Below are 8,080 nucleotides of genomic sequence, written 5' to 3'. Positions count from 1 at the left end.
TGATATATTGTACAAATATGGGGATTATGATTGGATAACTCTGTTAGGGTTATGGGGCGGGGTAGTTATGCTCCACTAATGGTGTTAAGACAATATGGGGAACGATAGTTTGTCCCAGCCACCTCTGGCCTAAGTAAATATGAATTTGTGTACCATGGTGATCATTACAAGAAAATAGCTCGTTTAATATCAGATACTTGGAAGTTAACATTTCAAACTGATGTGGTAGCAATCGATGTCATGTTAACACCAGACTATATGGTTTAGAGAGATGCAAAGAAGAATGACATTATTCTGTTACCTGACCTTGATCGAGCTATTTCTTTAGAGGAGCAATTCATATATGTACCATATGAGTTAGAAATACTGAGGAGTGAATGTGAACCCAAAATTGCCAAGAAATAAAAAAGTGTGAAGATCTTAGATGAGAGAATTTCATGTTGGGCCTCGATGTTGGCTTCCATAGTAAACAATTTGAGCTTAGACGAAATAGGAAAAATTAGGTTGAGACTGATTTTACAAACATGCAGAAAGATTACCGAAAGATTAAGCGGGCATAGAAAATTGCTGGACTAGGAAAGACTTCAGAATAGTGAAAGTTGGAACTCAATGTTGAAAAATACCATCGAATTAAGGATTTCATAGATGAAAGAGAACACAAGGTTAGAAAGTTAGAGGCAGAGAAGAAGAAAACAAATCAAGAGCTCGAAGTAGAGAGGAAGTCCTGGATTCGTGCACTGAGTGGGGAAAGAAAAGAAGCCAAAGAATTGAGACAAAGGCACACCTTGAGAAAGAAGCGAGAAGAGGAGCTCACTTTTGAAGTGTACGGGTTGCAAGCTAAGATTGAGGAGCTCAAAGCTAAAAATCAAGGCAAATTAAGGGAGTTAGAAGGGAAAACGAAGAGTCAAAAAGTTAGAAGCTGAGAAAAGTAATATGTTCGAAGGGTTCAAAAAGGAGATGAATAGCATGCTGAGTGAGCTTGAAGTTAAAGGGCAAAGAATAGATGAACTTGAAGCTGAAAAGAGGTGAAACAATGAAGAGTTGAAATTAGAAAGGCAGTATCGAGATCACATACTCCAAGGCAAGCAATATGAGGTATTCCTTTGGATACAACAATATGGGGCGAAGAATAAGCAAATAGAGGTTCTCACTCAAGAATAACAAGAGATAGAAGCAAGGCATGAGGAAGTGTTAGCTCAAGTTCAAGTTAAGAATGAAGAGTATAGTGCTTACATTTTGCAGCTTGAAAATTCCTTATTTCTAGAGAATGCTCAACGTGGGCCGACAGATTTAAGGGCCATCCTCAAAGAGAATACCACAATGCGAAGAAAGTTCATGACTTAGAGGATGCTTTACGAAGTTGTCAAGTGCAGATCACTGGTCTCAAGTGCATTATCCGAAGCACCAGACAATAGTGGCAGAACGCGAACGATTACTATAAGGACTGGAAAAAAGTGAATCGGGTGATAATCGAAACCACAAATCAGTTGAATAGTGTTGCAAAGAATCTAGTGGAGATGGATATCCCAGCAAGAGTCATCCAGAGCTACACAAATCCGACGTCAGATATGGGAAAAAGGGTCACTTGGCTTGTCAATGAGATAATGGAGCTGAATACAAAGCTAGGCCTTTTCTGTAATGGATTCCTCTTGTAATGATAATACTTTTTCCTTAAATGAATGTTGTTCTAAGACTGATCACTTTTTATGAATCAATGCCTTTCTACATGCAATTGTACTTTATTTTCCTTTCAAATTTTGTTTTCTGCATTTTATTTTTACTTTTACAATTATTTGTGTTTAGCATTTCATTTCCGTACAATTTATATTCATCATCAAACCATCGAAATTAACAATAAAGGGTACATTACAGAATACTGGATACTTCTAAGCAACTGTATAAAACCCGAAAAAAAAGCAATTGATGAGAGAATCACTCAAATTGAGAGAGCCCAACTTGAAATGCTGGAGAGTTTTAGGAAAACTCAAGAGGAGATGCATGAAAAAATGCTGAAATCCCCAAATGACCTGATGGAGAAACTTACAATCATGCTACAAGGGAAAAATATAGATCGAGAAGAGACCCCAACTTCAGTGCTACTGCCAAAGAAACTCTGTACCCCCGGGTTTCACACCATGAACGGATCGTGGAAAGGCTTCAAGTGTTGGTGTTACTACCGAAGAACTCCTGTACCCTTCAGGCTTTACATTACCTCATATTAGAGTACAACAAGGAGCGGCTGCTTAGCCAGGAAGAGTGCACATAAACATACCTGACACATCCGTAAACCAACAACAAGCTGAAGATATCCCAAATTTTGATAAGGAGGACAGAAAAGAGTTGAACAAATAATTAGAAGAAAAATAGAAACAACTAGAAGAAGAAATTAAAGCTATGAAGGAGGACACTAGCATGTATGAGATTGATGCTAAAGAGTTGAGTCTGGTTACTGATTTTTTATTACATCCCAAGTTCAAAGTTCCAGATTTTGAGAAATTCGTTGGCAGAGATGCCTCTATGCTCATATCACTATGTTATGCAGAAAAATGACTGACTATGTAGGGGATGATCAATTGTTGATTCATTACTTCCAAGAGAGCATGTTCTGATATTCGATGGTACAACCAGTTGACCAGGGCTCACATAGGTCATGAAAGGATTTGGCTAAATCTTTTCTAGAACAATATAAGCACGTAAAGGATGTAAGGCCTAATCGAATCATGCTACAAAGAATGGAGAAGAGATCTAATGAGAGATTTAACAGTATGCTCAAAGATAGAAGGATGTGGCCGTACAAGTTCATCCACCGTTGGAGGAAGAGGAAATCAACATGTTTTTTTATCAATACTTTGGATCTCCTTTTATTGGCCACCTCATAGGGAATTCATCAAGAAGTTTTTTTTGATGTAATTAATGCAAGAGAGATGATCGAAATGGCAATAAAAAATGAGAGACTCGATGGAGGCGAGTCTTACAAAAATCCACCAATGAGAAAGAAGGATAACAAGGTCAACAATGTGAGGAAATATGATTCCAGCAACATTACTGTGTCTCGACCCCAAGCTCAGGTTCATCAACAGAAGGTCCTATCAGGCAGGGGGAAAGGGAGCCAAGATAAGAAAGAGAGAAACCTCAATTCGACCCGATCCCTATGTTTTACAAAAAAATATTCTAGGTCATTTATGATAGACATGTGGTGTCTCCTTACCAATGTGTCGCCTTTGCAGCCCCCATATCCCAAATGGTACGACACCAATGTCCAATGCGAGTATCACACAGGGCCCCTGGATATTCAATAGAGAACTAGAATGCCTTTAAAAATATCATCCAGAGATTGAGGCAAAATAATTTGATAAAATTCGGTGACAGTGAGCAACTGAATGTGGCTTAGAACCCACTTTCAAGCCATGCAGTTCAGGAGTCAATGATATTGGTAAGGAATAGGGGAAGAAGATTATGAAAAGTGTTAATGAGGTGTAATCCCTAATGCGCTGGGTATGGGTCAAATGATTAAGGCGAGTCTTTTAGTCCCTAACCTAGAGACTAAACAAATTAAGAATAATGATGTATGCCAATATCACAACTGCGATGGACACACCCTATAACATTGTCTTGAATTTCGAGCTCTAGTACAAAGAATGATGGATGATAAAAAATAGATTTTTACCAAGAATCCAATCAAATAGAATAATGAAAGATTTGTGCATCCGAAAGTCCATATAAGGGAGTTTACAATGCTAGATATCCTCTAGTCATCACAACAAAAACTTGTCCGGTAGAGAAAGTAACTTTGAAGGTGATAATCATGCCCCCATCTCCATTTCCTTACAAGGACAACAAATAAATCCCTTGGAAATATGAGAGTAAAATGGATAATGTGAGAGCATAAGAGATTACCGAAGAAGAAGTAAGTAAAGTAGGTCATTTTACCAGGAGTGTGAGGTGTTACTCTCCAGATCATCCTAAAGAGCCTGAGAAAAGATATACCGCCGATAAAGGGAAGAAGGTTGACTTATTGCTGAAAGAGGATGAGCCAACCATTAACGTACCTGTAACTGAGAAAGATGCTATGAAGTTCTTAAAATTATTGAAACACATTGAAAAGCTACCTGCTCGCATATTGGTACTTGCTCTTCTATTGAGCTACGAGGCACATCGAGATACCCTGCTGAAGGTTTTAAATCAAACTTTTTTGCCTAAGGATGTACTTGTGGACAAGCTGGATAGATTGGTTGTGAATATCCAAGCAGACAACTTCATTTCCTTTTCCAATGATGAGATCCCGTTTGGGATGATGGGCAACCACAAAGCTCTACATATCACTATCAGATGCAGGGGATATGTTTTATCCCTAGTGTTAATCGAAAATGGCTCTGCACTGAATGTAATGCCATTAATAACCCTAAAGAAGTTGTATATCGACAATACACATATGAGAAACTTCCAGAGCGTCGTTCGAGAGTTTGATGGAACAAAGAGAGAAGTGCTAGAAAAGATTGACATCCCCCTAACTATTGGCCCATCCACCTATGAGTTCGAGTTCCTTGTCATGGACATCATGCCTACCTATAATTTCCTATTAAGAAGGCCATGGATCCATCAGGTAGGGACAATGTTATCCATGCTGCATCAGAAACTTAAGTTTGTGATTGAAGAGAGGTTGATATGTATCAATGCCTAAGAGAACATTATTGCTTCTGTTTCCAATCTGGTCCTTACGTGCAGGTAGATGAGGATGCAGTAAAATGCTCTTTCAGATCTCTAGAATTTGTTAATGCCATATTTGTGATTGAGGGGAGAAGGATATCTAAGCTCAGGTTGTCCAAATGCACCCGAATGAGATTAAAGCGGACTTTAGGAAGATGGAGCTGTTAACCCATTTTTAACCCACTACCAAGAAATATTGCTTTGGTCTAAGATATCAGCCAACTCTGAGAGAGAAATTAAAGGGCATTAATAAAAGCCAGAGAGGAAAAGACAAGGCTAGCTAGAGAAGACCTCAGCTGGGAGCCGATGATATTCCAGCCATTGCATGACACATTTATGTCTGGAGGACATATGTTCCAAGGTAGTCAGCAAGACAAGGATCCGATTGTTAAGAATGCCCTGTGAGGCCTAGGAATTAATGCTATACTAGGTGATGAATCCGAAGAAGGAATGACTGTAGGAATCTATCCCAGTCCGCCAGGCTTTGTGCTGAACAATTAGACTGCTGAAGAATTGTATGTATTTTACAAATCTATTTCAAAGTAATGCACGAAAACTCCCCCTGCTGTGTAAACCTGAGGTAGTAGGTGAGACACCAGGTGATCTTATGTAAAGGGTTAACCTATCTGTTTTTAACCTTTAATAAAATATGCATTTCTTTTAATTTACAAAGTGGCAAACATTCTTCCATATATTTCTCCATTATTTATTATTTTTATTATTATTTCCTTCTATTTATCTTGATATGGGATAGATTCTCCTGTATGTGTGTGTATATATATATATATCTTCTCATTCGTTATTCTTTCAGGACCTCATATATCAATAACATGAATGCTGGTAACATTGACCCATAGATTGATTTCGAGCTGCCTTTATGTTAGGGGGAAGTCGAGGGTTGTGATAATGATGAGGAATGTGACTTACCTTTTAAATTGCTAAAAATGGTGGAAAGGAATGATAAGCAGATTCTACCTCATGAAGAGCCTATTGAAATTTTGAACCTAGGATCAGACGAAGATAGGAAAGAAGTAAAAATTCACACCACCCTATATGCTGAGGGATGACACAATTTGATTGAACTGCTCTGAGAATATAAAAATGTATTCGCTTGGTCATATGAAGACATGCCTGGTTTGGACACAAAATTGGTGGTATACAAGTTGTCGATAAAACCAAAATGTAGACCAGTGCAACAAAAGCTTAGAAGGATGAGGCCCGAGATGCTACTAAAAATCAAAGAAGAAGTATAAAAACAATTCGATGTTGGATTCCTCCAAGTAGCCAAATATCCTGAGTGGGTGGAAAATATCATCCCGATACTAAAGAATGATGGGAAAATTTGTATATGCGTTGGCTATAGAGATCTCAATAGAGCAAGTCCAAAAGATAATTTCCCTTTGCCACATATAGACACCCTGGTGGACAATACCGCTGGTAATGCCTTATTTTCATTCATGGATGGGTTCTCCAACTACAATCAAAAAGATGCACCCTGAGGACATGGAGAAGACTATGTTTGTCACCATGTGAGGTACATACAAGGTGATGTCGTTTGTACTGAAAAATACAGGGGAAACATACCAGAGAGCCATGGTAACATTGTTTCACGATATGATGCATAAAGAAATAGAAGTTTATGTCGATCATATGATCGTAAAGGCTAAAACAGAGGAATAACACATTGGAAATTTGTGAAAACTCTTTAGGTTAAGGAAATGCTAGCTGAAACTTAACCCAAATAAGTGTACCTTTGGGGTAACATCTGGGAAACTCTTGTGGTTCTTAGTGAGCAAAAAGGGGATTGAAATAGATCCAGATAAAGTCAAAGCCATTCAAAATTTTCCACCCCCACAAACAAAAAAAGAAGTTTGAGGATTTTTAGGAAGGTTGAATTACAGTGCTCGATTTATCTAACAGTTGACCGAGAAATGTGACCCCATTATTCGTCTTCTCCGTAAAAACAACTATGAGGTATAAAGTGATTATTATCAAGAAGCTTTTGAAGCAGTCAAGCGATATTTATCGAACAATCCAATCTTGGTGCCACATATCCCAGGAAAACCATTAATCATCTACTTGTCAGTCTTTGAGAACTCGATGGGGGTGTGTACTAGGATATCATGACCAAATTGAGAAGAAAGAGAGTGTAATTTACTATCTCTGTAAGAAGTTCACTGATTGTGAGGCAAGATACTCGTCGATCGAAAAGTTGTGTTGTGCTTTGATTTGGGCTACTCGGAGGCTCAGGTAATATATGTTGTATCACACCACTTGGTTGATCTCCAAACTTAACCCTTTGAAATATCTGATGGGTGTACATGTTCTATCCGAAAGATTGGCTCGTTGGTAGATTCTATTGTCAAAGTTTAACATCTAACATGTGAGCAAAAAAGTAGTTAAGGGGGTGTTATAGCAGATTTTATCGTAAGTGTGGCTTCTGAAGAATACGAGCCACTGAGTTTCGATTTCCCAGATGAAGACTTAATGGCTATTTTGATAGAAGAAAAGGTTACTTCCAGTAGTGGCCATTGGAAGTTGAACTTTGACGATGCTTCAAATACCTTGGGGCATAGAATTGGGGCAATTCTGGTCTCACCTAGTGGAGAACACTATACTTTCACCAGTCGACTAAATTTTGATTATACAAACAACATGGTTGAATATGAAGCTTGTGTTTTGGGACTCAAAGTTTCCATTAAATGTAAAGTAAAACTACTTGAAGTATACGAGGATTTAATTCTAGTAATTTATCAACTCCGAGGTGAGTGAGAAACAAAAGATCCCAAACTGGTGGAATATCGCAAATTGGTCATGGATCTTATCAAAGAATTTGATGAAGTAACATTCAACTATCTCCCCAGAGAAGAAAATCAATTGGCAGATACCTTGGCTACTTTGGCAGCAATATTTAAAGTGAATGAACAGTTGAACATGATGCCCATTGACATGTATATTTATAAGTATCCGACCCATTGCAATAGCATCGAAGATGAGAAAGATGGAAATCCATGGTACTATGATATCTTGCAATACATAAGATATCAAAGTTATCCTGAGCAGGCAACAAAGAACGATAAAAAGACTATTAGAAGGATAGTTGCAGGGTATGTTCTTGATTTCGAGATCTTGTACAAGAAAAGTATGGATTAGGTTTTATTGAGGTATATGGATGCTATAGAAGCTAAAACAATCATTGAAGAAGTACATAAGGGAGTGTGTGGTACTCACGCCAATGGACATGCCATGGCTAGAAAATAATGAGATTCAAGTATTATTGGTCAACAATGGAAACTGATTGCATCAATTATGCCAGAAAATATCACAAGTACCAGATTTATGGGGATATGATTTATACCCCTCCTTACCCGTT

Source organism: Hibiscus syriacus, unplaced genomic scaffold (genome assembly GCF_006381635.1).
Source record: "Hibiscus syriacus cultivar Baekdansim isolate YM2019G1 unplaced genomic scaffold, ASM638163v2 tig00112649_pilon, whole genome shotgun sequence".
Lineage (NCBI taxonomy): Eukaryota > Viridiplantae > Streptophyta > Magnoliopsida > Malvales > Malvaceae > Hibiscus > Hibiscus syriacus.
Note: the sequence above shows the minus strand (reverse complement) of the source record.